General features: G+C 34.1%; 1 pseudogene; it reads left to right on the top strand.

The window, feature by feature from the left end:
* Positions 1-3,364: 3,364 nt before the first annotated feature.
* Positions 3,365-15,994, top strand: LOC140955628 (uncharacterized; annotated as a pseudogene).
* The last annotated feature ends 1,674 nt before the right edge of the window (positions 15,995-17,668 follow it).

Here is a 17,668-nt window from a genome sequence, read left to right as displayed (position 1 = left end):
GGTCACGAAACCCATAATCAATATGAAGATCAACCTACAAGCATTATATAGTGGAAAAGGCACTTTCCTACCCCTTTCACTTTATAATGCTTTTTTTTTTCCTATTATTTTATTAGAGGGGCTAACAACCCTCTGAAACAACATGAAGTGGTACACCTCCCTAGTCAATCGGTTTCTTCAGTTCCGCCTCTTGTTGTTGTTTTCTTGTTGTGGTATGTTGTATTGTAGTTTTTTATGTTTGTTTGCTACTGTTTGTAATATTGGTCTACTTGAAATGGCGATGTAGCTGATGGTTTCATCCTATCGCTATTTTTTTCTCTTTGGTTTGCTACATTTGTTTGGCTTGTGTTTTGTTACTCTTTTTGTGGTGCTAAGCTAGGATATTAAAGTGGATGGGTTTATGGGTATGTTATGCCTCTTATCTCAAACACTGGTGGTCACTACTACTAGTTGAAGTAGTTGTTGGTGCGTAGAGGTTATTGTTGCCACGCCCCTACTTGGTTTTGCTTCTGTTAACTTTTAGTTTGGTTGAGGTTGTCTCTTTATGTTTGTTTCTGGGTTTTGTTTGGTTAAGGCTTACTCGTTGCTACAGTTGGTGCTTTGTCAGCCTCTGTTGCTGGTTGGGCATGTCTTGTTGCTCTTAGGTTTGTTGTTGTCCTCAAATATATGTCCTCTCATTAGTACTTAAAGTGCATATTTATCAAGGTTTTATATTATCATTTTGCACTTAAAGTATCAATAACTCCTTAACTAAAGCATGTTTTATAATATCAAGTCTAATACTATAAAATGCCTTAATATATGGTAAATGTTCATCTTAAATACAGTCCTATCACATAAATCAAAGGATTGATTGATGAGTTCAAGTATGGAAATTGAAAGGAAAAAGAGAGGGTCAAACTTAGAAAAGAGATGATGGTGCAATCCAAACTGGAACACTGTTCGGTAATTGGGTCATATCTCGAGTTCTAGAAGTCAAAATAATCTCAAATTTTTACACAGATGTAGTAAGACATAGGCCTACAACTTTCATGTGGACACCAAGATCTAAGAAGGCCGTTTGCAAGTCCAAATTATAGCAACAACGGAGAAGTTCGAATCTATCCTGTAACCGAACATTGTTTAATGTTTGGCCCATATCTGGAGTTCTAGAAGTCCAAATGACCTCCATTTGTTTTTCTGGAAAGCTGAGACAATTTCCTACAACTTTCATGTTTTCAATTGGTCTCATTTCTGATGCTAGCAATTTTGTTTTATTCAGACAAAAAGATAAGGATTTTCACCAAGTCAAGAGTTGGCCACCCACTCAACAATTAGTCATCAAATCAATAATTCCGAATTTTGGCCTATAAAAGGAGGCATTTGCCATGCATTTAGGGGTTTGGTTGTTCAGATCAAGATCATGCTCTTTATTTCTCTCTTTATATTTTTTTTTTTGTAATTCTTAAGTTTTGCTTTCGTTAATATCATGTTTATGCTTTTCATTTCCTTTCCTTTCCTTAGTTAACTTGTATCTTATTTGTATTATTGTTTTGTTTATTTATGTTTCTCTTCTTGATTTTTTTTAGCTAAGTTTATTACGTCAAGTTGAAAAGGTTACACTAATGGTGTAAGAATAAGTATAGTGGAAACTCAACATGGACCTTAATGTTTAATATTAACATGTCTTATCTTTTTATCTTACTAATTCTTAATACCTTGCTTGTTAAAAGGTTAATCTAGATTTGAGTTGTATAACACGTGGTACAACAAATGCTTGGCACTCTTATAGCCCAATCGTATGGTATTACCTACACCTGTGCTATGAAAGGAACTTGATTTGTTGTTAACATAAGTTAGCATCATGAATTCCTGATAATATTTAAAAGTTTGGTGTTACGTAAATAAGATAATTAATATGATCATGTTAACAATTTATAATGAGCTATTAATGACAAATCATCCGATTGGAACCTCCTTCGTGAGTGGTTTCCAAATTGAGTAATAAGAGTTTATACTATACTTGTTTGAAATACCTTTAGTGGATCCTCTAACCTTGACATTTGTTTTTATCATTGTTTAATCCTTACAGTAATCTTCCATCTCAAAGTTCTCATTAATTTCTTCCTTTTCTTTTTTTTTACTACTACTACTACTACTACTACTATTAGTATTATTATTATTATTTACATTCTTGTTATATTTTATGTACGTTAAGTATGCTCTGTGTTTGATCAAGGATCCTGACATTGTTGGTCTTGCCTTGTTCATTCGTATCAGAAAATCTGTTTATATTATATAATATATCTCTTTGATCTTTTTAAAAATTCAGTATATAGGCTGGAAACCTGTTACCCGATCTTTTAGATCATTCTCAGGCATAATAACGCCACATACTGGTTATTATTATTATTATTATTACTATTAATATTATTATTACTATTACTATTATTGTTATTATTGTTGTTGTTGTTGTTGTTGTTGTTGTTGTATTGTTATTTATCATTTATACAATTAACTTCTCTATGGTTCGACCTCGGTCTTGCCGGGTTATTTATTACTTCGACACTCCTGCACTTGGGAGAAGACATCAATCTTTTGGTTGTGTCAAGTTTTTGGCACCATTGCCGGGGAAGTAAATTCTTGTACAAATTATAGTATTTATTTTATTTTCTCTTTTCACTTTTCTTGTATCTAACTTTGTTTCTTTTCTTTTCTTTTGTTCTTCCTTTTATTCTCTTTCTACACGTGCATGAGTGTTTGGTCACATACATTAAGTGGTAGACTTTGTACAGTATCCTCATCATTTTCAGAAAATATGGCTGAAAAACATAACCAGTCACTTCATAATGAGAATAACCGTGTTAGGACACTTAGAGACCATATGAATCCCACAAGAACAAGTGCACCCTCATGCATAGTTTTCCCTCCTGATGCATCTCGTTTTAATTTTAAGCTAGGCATTATTCAACTTTTACCTTCTTTTCATGGCTTAGATCTAGAAAATCCATACTTCCATTTGAGAGAATTTGAAGAAGTTTGTAACACCTATAATGACTTAAATTGTAACATAAATACCATTAGATTATAGCTTTTTCCTTTTTCATTAAAAGATAAAGCTAAAACATGGCTACAAAATCTTAGGTCAGGATCCATTCTTGCTTGGGATGAAATGCAACAACAATTTTTAAAGAAGTTTTTTCCATCTCATAGAGCCAACTCTTTCAAAAGACAAATCACCACTTTCACTTAAAAACTAGGTGAAACATTTTACCAATGTTGAGATAGGTATCGAGACTTGCTTAATACTTGCCCTCATCATGGTTTTGAAACATGGAGATTGGTTTCACAATTTTATGAAGTGTTAACACCTAAAGATAGGCGAATGGTTGAATTGATGTGCAATGGAACTTTTGAAGATAAAGACCCTAATGAAGCAATGGAGTACCTAGACTTGCTAGCTAAAAATGCGCAAAATTAGGACACTACGGGCACTTATGAGGCACCAAGTAAAACCCAACCTCATACATCTAGTGGAGGTATGTATAACCTTAGGGAAGATCATGACCTCCAAACCAAGTTTGCATCTTTAGCTAGGAAAGTCGAGGCACTAGAATTGAAAAAGAGTGGTCAATTAAAATCTATTCAGGATATTATGTGTCAAATCTGTGAAACAAATGAACATGCAACCAACGACTGTCCAACTTTGCCTTCTTTCAAGGAATGCCTCCATGAACAAGCCCATGCTTTAAACAATTTCCAAAGGCCCAATCATAACCCATACTCGCAAACATACAATCCTGGTTCGAGAAATCACCCAAATTTTAGTTGGAAGAGTGATAACAATAATGCACAAACTTCATGACCACCATTTCAAGCACACCATAATTTCTAAAATTCTCATAGATATGCACCTCCTTATGCTCCACCTCCTAGAAGAAATCTTGAGGAAACATTGCATGCATTCATTGAAAAGCAAGAGACAATCAACATTCAACTTGCTTATAGCATGACAAATTTTAAAGATGCTCTTGCAAAATTCACATCTGCTCTTAGTTTTCAAAAGAAAGGTAAGTTTTCATTTCAACCACAGCAAAATCCAAAGGGGCAATACAATGCAAATGCAAGTAGTTCTGGAAGCTAACACATGGATAAAGTTAAATCAGTTATCACTCTTCGTAGTGGTAAGGTTATTGAAAAACCCACTCTTGAACCTTGTGAGAAAGATGATGAGTCAATCACAATTTTGAAATCCTTGAAACTTTCAAACAGGTAAGGATCAATATACCTTTGTTGGATGCTATTAAACAAGTACCTTTCTATGCTAAAATTTTTAAAGATCTATGCATTGTGAAGAGAAAACTGAATGTGAAAAAGAAAGCATTTTTAGCCGAACAAGTAGGTGTTATTCTTCAGAACAATAATGCTTTGAAATATAAAGACCCTGGTTGTCTTATAATTTCTTGCTTTATTGGAGAACATAAAATTGAAAGAGCATTACTTGATCTTGGAGCTAGTGTGAATTTACTTCCATATTCAGTTTTTCAAAGTCTCAATCTAGGTGAGTTAAAACCAACTTCTGTAACTCTTTTACTAGTTGATAGATCAGTAAAAGTGTCTAGAGGAATAATTGAGGTTGTTTTAGTACAAGTTGATAAATTCATTTACCCTGTAAATTTTATTATCTTGGATACACAACTTGTTGAAGCATGTAATTCAATTTATGTCATTTTAGGACGTCCATTTCTTGCCACTTCTAATGCATTGATTAATTGTAGAAATGGACTGATGAAGCTATCATTTGGAAACATGACATTGGAAATGAATATTTTCAACATTTACAAGCAACCTGGAGATGATAATGATTTACAGGAAGTGGACTTTATTGAAAAATTAGTTCATGATCAATTTCAAACCACTTCCAGTGAAACTAAGATTGATGAACCTGACGAGTTGCAAATGATCTATTTTTAAGAAGAAGCAAAGGCATGTAATTGAAGACCACAAATTGAAGAATTGCCACCACGATCAATTGAGTTTATACCTTCAAGTGTTCAACCACCAAAACCTGATTTGAAGCCGTTACCATTCAATCTCAAATACTCATTTTTGGGAGAAAATGAAACTTTTCTGATAATAATCTCTTCCAAACTTAATGCACATCAAGAAGGTAAGTTATTACAAACTCTAAAAATGCACAAAAATGCATTAGGATGGACCATAGCTAACATAAAAGGAATTAGTCCTTTGATTTGCACACACAGGATTTATTTGGAAGAAAATGCTAAACCATCTAGAGAAATGCAACGAAAACTTAATCCTAATATGAAAGAAGTAGTGAAAAATGAAGTCATTAAGCTTCTAGATAATGGAATCATTTATCCTATTTCTTACAGCAAATGGGTAAGTCCTACCCAAATTGCACCCAAAAAGTCTGGAGTCACTGTGATAACAAATGAGAAAAATGAGTTAATTCCAACTAGGACTATTACTAGTTGGCGCATGTGCATTGACTATAGGAAACTTAATTCAATGACTAGAAAAGATCATTTCTCTTTATCTTTCATGGATCAAATCCTAGAAAAAGTTGTAGGTCATAAATTTTATTGTTTCCTAGATGGCTATTCAGGTTATAATCAAATTGAAATTGCATTGGAAGATCAAGAGAAGACTACTTTCACATGTCCATTTGGTACTTTTGCATATCGAATAATGCCTTTTGGATTATGTAATGCACCAACCACATTTCAAAGATGCATGCTTAGCATATTCAGTGATATGGTTGAACATTTTTTTGAGATTTTTATTGATGATTTTTTTTTGTTTTTGGTGATTCATTTGATGATTGTTTAACTAACTTGGAAAATGTTTTGAACATGTGTGAAGAGAAGAATCTTGTACTGAATTGGAAAACATGTCACTTTATGGTAACAAACGGCATTGTACTTTGTCATATTGTTTCATCGAAAGGAATTGAGGTTGACAAATCTAAAATCGATTTAATTGCCAACTTACCAACACCAAAATCTGTTAAAGATAGATCATTCTTAGGACATGCTGGTTTTTACAGAAGGTTCATCAAAGATTTTAGTGTAATATCTAAACCATTGTGTAACCTTCTAACTAGGGAAAATGTTTTGGAATGGACTGAACAATGTGAAAAAGCCTTTGTTAAACTTAAAAGCTTGCTTACTTTTGCTCTTGTCATTCAACCTCCTCATTGGTCATTACCTTTTGAAATAATGTGTGATGTTAGTGATTATATTGTGGGTGTTGTCTTGGGATAAAGAAAAGATAAAAAACCCTATGTGATTTACTATGCAAGTAAAACTTTAAATAATGCTCAAATGAATTACACCACCACTGAAAAAGAATTACTTTCATTAGTATTTGCATGTGATAAATTCAGGTCTTATCTTGTTGGCTCACCTGTTGTTGTTTTTAGTGATCATGCAGCATTAAAATATCTTCTCTCTAAGAAAGATTCCAAGGCTAGATTGGTGCGGTGGATTTTGTTACTTTAAGAATTTGATATCACAATCAAAGACAAGAAAGGCACCGAAAATGTTGTCGTAGATCATTTTTCAAGATTGACAACCGATTTGAGATCTGATATCACACTAATCGATGACTACTTTCCTGATGAATCTTTATTTTATGTCTCTATAATGCCTTGGTTTACTAATATTGTTAATTTTCTTGTTTCAGGACAATTGCTAGCTCATTGGAGTACCCAAGACAAAAGAAAGTTCTTGAACGAAATGAAGAGCTTTTATTGGGATGACCTTTATTTATTCAAATATTGTCCTAATCAAATATTTTAAAGATGCATTCCTGACAATGAGGTAAGTAGTGTCAATAAATTTTATCATTCTGAGGCATGTGAGGTCATTTCTCATCAAGAAAGACAACTGCAAAAATCTTACAAAGTGGATTTTACTGGCCCACCATGTTCAAAGACTCACATGCATTCTGCAAGACTTGTGAAAATTGTCAAAAGTTGGGATCTATTTCAAAACATCACATGATGCCTTTAAATCCTATTCTTGTCATTGAGATCTTTGACTGTTGGGGTATAGATTTCATAGGTCCATTTCCTCCATCATTTGGTTTCTTGTACATATTGGTCACAGTAGATTATGTTTCAAAATGGATAGAGGCAATTTCAAGTCGAAACAATGATCACAAAACAGTGATAAAGTTTTTTAAAGAAAACATTTTAATCGATTTGGAATCCCTCGAGCCATGATAAGTGATGGTGGAACACATTTCTGCAACAAGCCATTTGAGTCTTTAATGAAGAAATATGGAATCACACACAAAGTTACCACCCCTTATCACCCTCAAACGAGTGGACAGGTAGAACTTGCTAATAGGGAGATCAAACAGATCTTGGAGAAAATAGTGAACCCTAATCGGAAAGACTGGTCTTTAAGACTTAATGATGCACTTTGGGTTTATCGAACTGCATATAAAACATCATTAGGTATGTCACCTTATAGACTAGTCTATGGAAAACCTTGTCACTTGCCTGTGGAAATTGAACATAAAGCTTATTGGGCTATTAAAGCTTTCAATTCAAACATTGATGATGTTAGTCAGCTGCGAAAATTGCAAATAAATGAGCTTGAGGAAATAAGAAATGATGCATATGAATTGAGTGATCCTGTATATAAAGATTGATTCTTTTTCTCACATTGTTTTGTGTTTGTTTTGGTGTATCTTTTGTTTTGCTAGTTTCTCTCACCCCGGTCAAATGGCGGATAACGGTACTTCGTGACTCTTAAGTCAGTTCTTTCAGTTTCCCATGATAACTGATATTTGTGTATATAATTATGCAATTCTCTGCTCTTTCTTCTTTCTTTGAATGCCAGGTTTGTATGATGGAGTTGATGAAATTTCAAGCTTTATTTGCTATTGATTTTCATAGTCGGTCTGTTGTTGGTTAGTTGATTGGTTGTTGCAACCCTAGTTACTACTAACCACAGGTTTGGTATGTTGGAGTTGATGAGATTCCAATCATTGTTTTTTGTAGAAGGCTCTCTTGGGATTTGATTAGTACTTAAAAGTGCATGTTTATCAAGGTTTTATATCATCATTTTGCACTTGAAGTATCAATAACTCCTTAACTAAAGCATGTTTTATAATAACAAGTTTGATATTATAAGATACCTTAATTTATGGTAAATGCTCATTTTAAATGCAGGCCTATCACATAAATAAAAGGATTGATTGATGAGTTTAAGTATTGAAAGTGAAAGGACAAAGAGATGGCCGAACTTAGAAAAGAGATGCCAATGCAGTCCAAACCAGAACATTGCTCGGTAATTGCATCATATCTGGAGCCCTAGATCTCGGATTTAGGTCCATTTTATATGGATGGAAAGGTAAGACAAAGGCCTACAACTTTCATGGGAGCCTAAGATTTAAAAAGGCCGTTTTGAAGTCCAAACTGAAGGAACAACGAAGAAGTCCGAAGCTGTCCTGCAGCCCAGATACTATTTAGTGTTCAACCCATATCTTGAGTTCTAGAAGTCCAAATGACCTCATCTTTTTTTTGTTGGAAAGCTGAGACAATTTCCTAGAACATTCCTGAGGATTCTGGGCAAATTATGATGTTAGCAATGACGTCTTGTTCAGACAAGAAGATAAGGATTGTCACCAAGTCAAGATGTGGCCACCCACTCATCAATTAATTAACAAATCAATAGTTCCAAATTTTGGCCTATAAAAGGAGGCACTTACCATGTATTGAGGCATCTTGGTTTCCAGAACAAGATCATGCTCTTGCTTTCTCTCTTTGTATTGCTTATATGTTGCTTTCATTAATATCAAGTTTATGCACTTAATTTCCTTTCCTTTACTTAGTTAACTTCTTTCTCATTTATGTTCTTATCTTGTTCATGTATGTTTCTTTCTTTCATTATGTTTAGCTAAGTTAATTATGTCAAGGTGAAAAGGGTACACTAATGGTGTAAGAATAAGTATAATATAAACTTAACATGGACCTTAACGTTGGATACTAACATGTTTTATATTTGTTATCTTGTTCACTTTTAATACTTTGCTTGTTAAATGGTTAATCTAGATTTATGTTGTATAACACTTGGTACAACAAATACTTGGCACTTTCATAGCCCATACTGTATGGTATAACCGACACCTGAGCTATGAAAGGAACTTGATTTGTTGTTAACATAAGTTATAATCATGAATGCCTGCCAACATTTACAAGTATTAGCTTTATTCGAATAAGATAACTAATGTAATCATGTTACCAGTTTATAATCTGATTGGAACCTCCTTTATGTGTGGTTTCCAATTGAGTAATAAGAGTTTATATTATACTTGTTTGAAGTACCATTAGTGGATCCTCTAACCTTGACATTTATTTTTATCGTTGTTTAATCCTTACATTAATCTTTCAACTCAAAGTTCTTATTAATTTTTCCTTCTCTTCTTTATTATTGTTGTTGTTTTTATTATTATTATTATTATTATATGTTCATAAACTCAGTATATAGGCTGGAAACCTGTGACCCGATCTTTTAGATCATTCTCAGGTATAACAACGCCACGTACTGAGTATTATTATTATTATTACTAGTACTACTATTGTTATTATTATCGTTATTATTGTTATTGTTGCGTTGTTATTTATAATTTATACAATTAACCTCTCTGTGGTTCGACCCCGGTCTTGCCGGGATATTTATTACTTCGACACTCCTACACTTGGGAGAAGACATCAAGCTTTTGGTCGTGTCAAGTTTTTGGCGCCGTTGCCGGGGAGGTAAATTCTTGTATAAATTATAATATTTAATTTATTTTCTCTTTTCACTTTTCATTTTATCTAACTTTTGTTTTCTTTGTTTTGTTTTGTTTCTTTTTCTTCTATTTTCTTTTCTTCCTTTTATTCTCTTTTTACACGTGTATGCGAGTTTGGTCACGTACATTAAGTGGTCGACTTTGTAGGGTATCCTCATCATTTTCAGAAAATATGGCCGAAGAAGATAATCAATCGCTTCATAATGAGAATAATGAGAATAACCGTATGAGAACACTTAGAGACCACATGAATCCCACAAGAACAAGTGCACCCTCATGCATAGTTTTCCCTCCTGATGCATCTCATTTTAATTTTAAGCCAGGCATTATTCAACTTTTACCTTCTTTTCATGGCTTAGACCTAGAAAATCCATACTTGCATTTAAGGGAATTTGAGGAGGTTTGTAATACCTATAATGACTCAAATTGTAGCATGAACAACATTCGATTAATGCTTTTTCCTTTTTCATTAAAAGATAAAGCTAAAACATGGCTACAAAATTTAAGACCAGGATCCATTCGTGCTTGGGATGAAATGCAACAACAATTTTTAAAGAAGTTTTTTCCATCCCACAAAACAAACTCTTTCAAAAGACAAATTATCACTTTCACTCAAAAGCCAGGAGAAACATTTTACCAATGTTGGGATAGGTATCGAGATTTGCTTAATACGTGCCCACATCATGGTTTTGAAACATGGAGATTGGTTTCACATTTTTATGAAGGTTTAACACCTAGAGATAGGCAAATGGTTGAATTGATGTGAAATGAAACTTTCAAAGATAAAGACCGTAATGAAGCAATGGAGTACCTAGACTTGCTAGCTGAAAATGCTCAAAATTGGGACACCACAGGTACTTATGAGGCACCAAGTAAAACTCAACCTCATACATCTAGTGGAGGTATGCACAACCTTAGGGAAGATCATGACCTCCAAGCCAAGTTTGCATCTTTAGCTAGAAAAGTTGAAGCACTTGAATTGAAAAAGAGTGGTCAATTAAAATCTGTTCAAGACATTGTGTGTCAAATCTGTGAAACCAAGGAACACTCAACAAATGATTGTCCAACTTTGCCTTCTTTTAAGGAATGCCTCCATGAACAAGCCCATGCTTTAAACAGTTTCCAAAGACCCAACCATAACCCATACTCCCAAACGTATAACCCTGGTTGGAGAAATCACCTAAATTTCAGTTGGAAGAGTGATAGCAAAAATGCACAAACTTCACAGCCATCGTTTCAAGCACACCATAATTTTCAAAATTCTCATGGATATGCACCTCCTTATGCTCCACCTCCTAGAAGAAATTTTGAGGAAACATTGCATGCATTCATTGAAAAGCAAGAGACAATCAACACTCAACTTGCTCAAAGCATGACAGATTTTAAAGATGCTCTTGCAAAATTAACATCTGCTCTCAGTTTCCAAGAGAAAGGTAAGTTTCCATCTCAACCACAACAAAATCCAAAGGGGCAATACAATGCAAATGCAAGTGGTTCTGGAAGCCAACACATGGACCAAGTCAAATCAGTCATCACTCTTCGTAGTGGTAAGGTTATTGAAAAACCCATTCTTGAACCTTGTGAGAAAGATGATGAGTCTATCTCTGAGGGTAAGGAAGGGGTTGAACCTGAACATTGCAAAGAGAAGGTTGATTCCCCGCCAGCACTTCCATTTCCTCATGTCATGACCAAACAAAAGAAAGTCAATCACAACTCTGAAATCTTTGAAATTTTCAAACAGGTAAGGATCAATATACCTTTGCTAGATGCTATTAAACATGTTCCTTCCTATGCTAAATTTTTGAAAGATTTGTGCACTGTGAAGAGAAAACTGAATGTGAAAAAGAAAGCCTTTTTAGCCGAACAAGTAAGTGTCATTCTTCAAAACAATAATGCTTTGAAATATAAAGACCCTGGTTGTCCTACAATTTCTTGCTTTATTGGAGAACATAAAATTGAAAGAGCCTTACTTGATCTTGGAGCTAGTGTGAATTTACTTCCATATTCAGTCTTTCAAAGTCTCAATCTAAGTGAGTTAAAACCAACCTCTGTAACTCTTTTACTTGCTGATAGATCTGTAAAAGTGCCTAGAGGAATAGTTGAAGATGTGTTAGTACAAGTCGATAAATTCATTTACCCTGTAGATTTTGTTGTCTTGGATACACAACCTGTTGAAGCATGTAATTCAATTCCTGTCATTTTAGGATGTCCATTTCTTGCCACTTCTAATGAATTGATTAATTGTAGGAATGGACTGATGAAGCTATCATTTGGAAACATGACATTGGAGATGAATATTTTCAACATTTACAAGCAACCTGGAGATGATAATGATTTACAAGAAGTGGACTTTATTGAAAAATTAGTTCATGATCAATTTCAAACCACTTCTAGTGAAACTGAGATTGATGAATCTAATGATTTGCAAATAGTCTACTTTCAGGAATCAAAGGCATGCAATTGGAGACCATAAATTGAAGAATTGCCACCACGATCAATTGAGCCCATACCTTCAAGTGTTCAACCACCAAAACCTGAATTGAAGCCGTTACCATTTAATCTCAAATACTTATTTTTGGGAGAAAATGAAACTTGTCCGGTAATAATCTCTTTCAAACTTAATGCACATCAAGAAGGTAAGTTATTACAGATTTTAAAAATACATAAAAATGCATTAGGATGGACCATAGCTGACATAAAAGGAATTAGCCCTTTGATTTACACACACAGGATTTATTTGGAGGAAAATGCTAAACCCTCTAGAAAAATGCAACGAAGGCTTAATCCTAATATGAAAGAAGTAGTGAAAAATGAAGTCATTAAGCTTCTAGATAATGGAATCATTTATCCTATTTCTGACAGCAAATGGGTAAGTCCTACCCAAGTTGTACCTAAAAAGTCTGGAGTCACTGTGATAACGAATGAGAAAAATGAGTTAATTCCAACTAGGACTGTTATTGGTTGGCGCATGTGCATTGACTATAGGAAACTTAATTCAATTACTAGAAAAGATCATTTCCCTTTACCTTTCATGGACCAAATCCTAGAAAGAGTTGCAGGTCATGAATTTTATTGTTTCCTAGATGGCTATTCAGGTTACAATCAAATTGAAATTGCATTGAAAGATCAAAAGAAGACTACTTTCACATGTCCATTTGGTACTTTTGCATATCGAAGGATGCCTTTTGGATTATGTAATGCACCAGCCACATTTCAAAGATGCATGCTTAGCATATTCAGTGATATGGTTGAACGTTTTCTTGAAATTTTTATGGATGATTTTTCTGTTTTTGGTGATTCATTTGATGATTGTTTGACTAACTTAGAAAAGGTTTTGAGCAGGTGTGAAGAGAAGAATCTTGTATTGAATTGGGAAAAATGTCACTTTATGGTAACAAACGGCATTGTACTTGGTCACATTGTTTCATCGAAAGGAATTGAGGTTGACAAATCTAAAATCGAGTTAATTGCCAACTTACCAACACCAAAATCTGTTAAAGATGTTAAGATCATTCTTAGGACATGCTGGTTTTTACAGAAGGTTCATCAAAGATTTTAGTGTAATATTTAAGCCCTTGAGTAACCTTCTAACAAAGGATAATATTTTTGAATGGACTGAACATTGTGAAGAAGCCTTTGTTAAACTTAAAAACTTGTTTACTTCTGCTCCTGTCATTCAACCTCCTGATTGGTCATTACCTTTTGAAATAATGTATGACGCTAGTGATTATGTCGTGGGTGCTGTCTTGGGACAAAGAAAAGATAAGAAACCTTATGTGATTTACTATGCAAGTAAAACTTTAAATAGTGCTCAAATGAATTACACCACCACTGAAAAAGAATTACTTGCAGTAGTATTTGCTTGTGATAAATTCAGATCTTATCTTGTTGGCTCACCTGTTGTTGTTTTTAGTGATCATGCAGCATTGAAATATCTTCTTTCTAAGAAAGATTCTAAGGCTAGATTGGTGCGGTGGATTTTGTTACTTCAAGAATTTGATATCACAATCAAAGACAAGAAAGGCACCGAAAATGTTGTTGCAGATCATTTGTCAAGATTGACAACAGATTCGAAATCTGACATCACACCAATCGATGACTACTTTCCTGATGAATCTTTATTTTTCGTTTCTACGATGCCTTGGTTTGCTAATATTGTTAATTTTCTTGTTTCAGGACAATTGCCAGCTCATTAGAGTACCCAAGACAAAAGAAAGTTCTTGAACAAAGTGAAGAACTTTTATTGGGATGACCCTTATTTATTCAAATATTGTCCTGATCAAATATTTCGAAGATGCATTCCTGACAATGAGGTAAGTAGTGTCATTAAATTTTGTCATTCTGAGGCATGGGGGGGTCATTTCTCATCAAGAAAGACAATTGCAAAAATCTTACAAAGTGGATTTTACTGGCCCACCATGTTCAAAGACTCACATGCATTCTGCAAGACTTGTGAAAATTGTCAAAAGTTGGGATCTATTTCAAAACGTCACATGATGCCTTTAAATCCTATTCTTGTCATTGAGATCTTTGACTGTTGGGGTATAGATTTCATGGGTCCATTTCCTCCATCATTTGGTTTCTTGTACATATTAGTCGCAATAGATTATGTTTCAAAATGGATAGAGGCAATTCCAAGTCGAAACAATGATCACAAGACAGTGATAAAGTTTTTGAAAGACAATATTTTGAGTCGATTTGGAATCCCTCGAGCCATAATAAGTGATGGTGGAACACATTTCTGCAACAAGCCATTTGCTTCTTTAATGAAGAAATATGGAATCACACACAAAGTTGCCACCCCTTATCACCCTCAGACAAGTGGACAAGTAGAGCTTGCTAATAGGGAGATCAAACAAATCTTGGAGAAAACAGTGAACCCTAATCGGAAAGACTGGTCTTTAAGACTTAATGATGCACTTTGGGCTTATCGAACTGCATATAAAACATCATTAGGTATGTCACCTTATAGACTAGTCTATGGAAAACCTTGTCACTTGCCTGTGGAAATTGAACATAAAGCTTATTGGGCTATTAAAGCTTTCAATTCAAACATTGATGATGCTAGTCAGCTGCGAAAATTGCAAATAAATGAGCTTGAGGAAATTAGAAATGATGCATATGACAATTCAAGAATTCATAAAGCAAGAATCAAAGAGTTTCATGACAAGAAAATACTGAGAAAAACATTCAATGTTTGTCAAAAAGTCTTGCTTTATAATTCTCGACTCCATTTATTTCCTCGAAAACTAAGATCAAGATGGAGTGGTCCTTTTATTGTGAGACATGTGTATCCATATGGGGCCTGTGATATCGAGAATCCAAAGAATGGCAATGTTTTCAAGGTAAATGGGCATCGGTTGAAAGTTTATTTTGATAATTTTTCAGTTGAAAATGACTCTACTGAATTGAGTGATCCTGTATATAAAGATTGATTCTTTTTCTCACATTGTTTTGTGTTTGTTTTGGTGTATCTTTTGTTTTGCTAGTTTCTCTCACCCCGGTCAAATGGCGGATAACGGTACTTCGTGACTCTTAAGTCAGTTCTTTCAGTTTCCCATGATAACTGATATTTGTGTATATAATTGTGCAATTCTCTGCTCTTTCTTCTTTCTTTGAATCTCCCATCAAATTCTCATTTGAAAATGGACACCACTCTTGAAAAATTGAAAAAGTATTTTCCCGCTCTGCCTCAGAATGCGATTACAAAAATTTACCGTGTTAGGTGTGAAAGATTGAGGTTGTTAATGAACCATGGAATTCCTGAAGATATTTGTTGGCTGATTGAAGCAAAGGTCCGATTATCAGGTGAGTCCTCCAATTCTTTCATTTCACACATGCCTGGAACAGGTAAAAGCACTTTCGCAAAGAAACGTCGTGCAAAACGACTAAAAGTCTGTCACAGATGTGCCAGATGGACTTGTAATGCGACATGTCGTTCTTTAGGAATGGTATCTATAAACCGTGAAGATAAAATACAATTCATTAAGGATGGCCTGAGTAAGGGGTCTTTAGATAATCTTTTATTGACCCTTGAGACGCATCCTAGTGGAGATGTGCATCGTGCAATTCATGACCACAATTCTATAAAGAACATGATCGACTTAGTCTTAGGAATCTGACTAAAAAAGACCCTGTTTGCCAGTTTTTAAGAAAACTGGATGGGAAGCCTATCCCCGACCCATAGAGGGCGTTTAAGCCGTTCTTGGACGTAAAACCAAGGGAAGATGTGAGCCACAATCACAACTACCTGTACATACATGCTTTGTCATAATAAATAAATAAAGAGAGAGAGTGTGAGACTACAGCTGGCCTACATGTAGGTGGTATGATTGCATTTTCACTTTTTCATTTATAAATTCTTCTCTTCCTTCCCTTCATTTCTACTCATCCCATACATTCATCAAATATAGAAGTGTGTAGAAATGGCAGGTTCCTCAAGTCATCACATAAGAAATATTTGTGTTTTCGGTGGATCCAGTCCTGGGAAAGAAAAAGAGTTTTTAGAATCAGCAAATCATCTTGGTCAGGTACTAGCTTAGACTAGATTTGAGCCTTCATTTGTGAAACTTATGTCTTTTGGTTTTATTAATAGCATATTATATTGTTTTGTTACTTCTTATATTTGTTTAAGTGTGTTTCAGGTTTGTCATTGTTCGCTGTTTCAGGTGATTTCTTCTATACTCTATCTTTCTACCTTAGGACATTAAAGACAATGTCTCGTTTTGGTTGGGGGGAGAGGGTAGTAGTTAAAAAAAAAACTAACTTACTAACTATTTTTGCTATTATTAAAACCATTAACAAAATTGTTATTAGGATGGCAGAGTAAGGAGTCAGTTTTATTAACTCTTGAGACGCATCTTAGTAAGTATCCTTATTAGGATGGCAGAGTAAGAAGGAAATTTTATTGACTCTGGAGATGCATCTTAGTAAGCATCATTACCAAGGTCTATCATAATACTTCTTGAAATATCCAGGTTTACAATCAGATTGTTATCACTTGATTTTGCTCATAAACTCATTTAACAAGTATTCTTAAACCTTCATTTTCACACAAACACTTTAACATATGATTATGGGTTGCACATTGAATTATTATATTAATTATGTTCTTTTGTTGAAGGTAACAACTAAGGGAAAGGGATAGTATATAGTTTGCAAAAAAAAAAAAAGAATTGATAATATTGATGATAATAAAAACGTAGATAAGTTTGGTTTCGTAGCCTCTCTAACCTAAGCAATTAAGCTCAAAGGGGTGTTTTAACACCTAATACCCTAAACTCAACTGACTTGGGAGCTATTGGCCTAAAGCTTGTTACATGGGTTAAGGAGAAAAGCTTAAGGGAATCAAACATTGCATTATTGACACGACCAAAAGCTTGATGTCTTTTCCCAAGTGCAGGAGTGTCGAAGTAATAAATAACCCGGCAAGACCGGGGTCGAACCACAGAGAGGTTAATTGTATAAATTATAAATAACAACACAACAATAACAATAATAATAACAATAGTAGTAATAGTAATAGTAATAATAATAATAATACTCAGTACGTGGCGTTGTTATACCTGAGAATGATCTAAAAGATCGGGTCACAGGTTTCCAGCCGATATACTGAGTTTATGAACATATAATAATAATAATAATAATAATAATAATAATAATAACAACAACAATAATAAAGAAGAGAAGGAAGAAATTAATGAGAACTTTGAGTTGAAAGATTAATGTAAGGATTAAACAACGATAAAAACAAATGTCAAGGTTAGAGGATCCACTAATGGTACTTCAAACAAGTATAGTATAAACTCTTATTACTCAATTGGAAACCACATATAAAGGAGGTTCCAATCAAATTATAAAT

The sequence above is a fragment of the Populus alba genome, chromosome 5, assembly GCF_005239225.2.
Source record: "Populus alba chromosome 5, ASM523922v2, whole genome shotgun sequence".
NCBI classification, from domain to species: domain Eukaryota; kingdom Viridiplantae; phylum Streptophyta; class Magnoliopsida; order Malpighiales; family Salicaceae; genus Populus; species Populus alba.
This window is presented reverse-complemented; position numbering and strand designations above follow the sequence as displayed.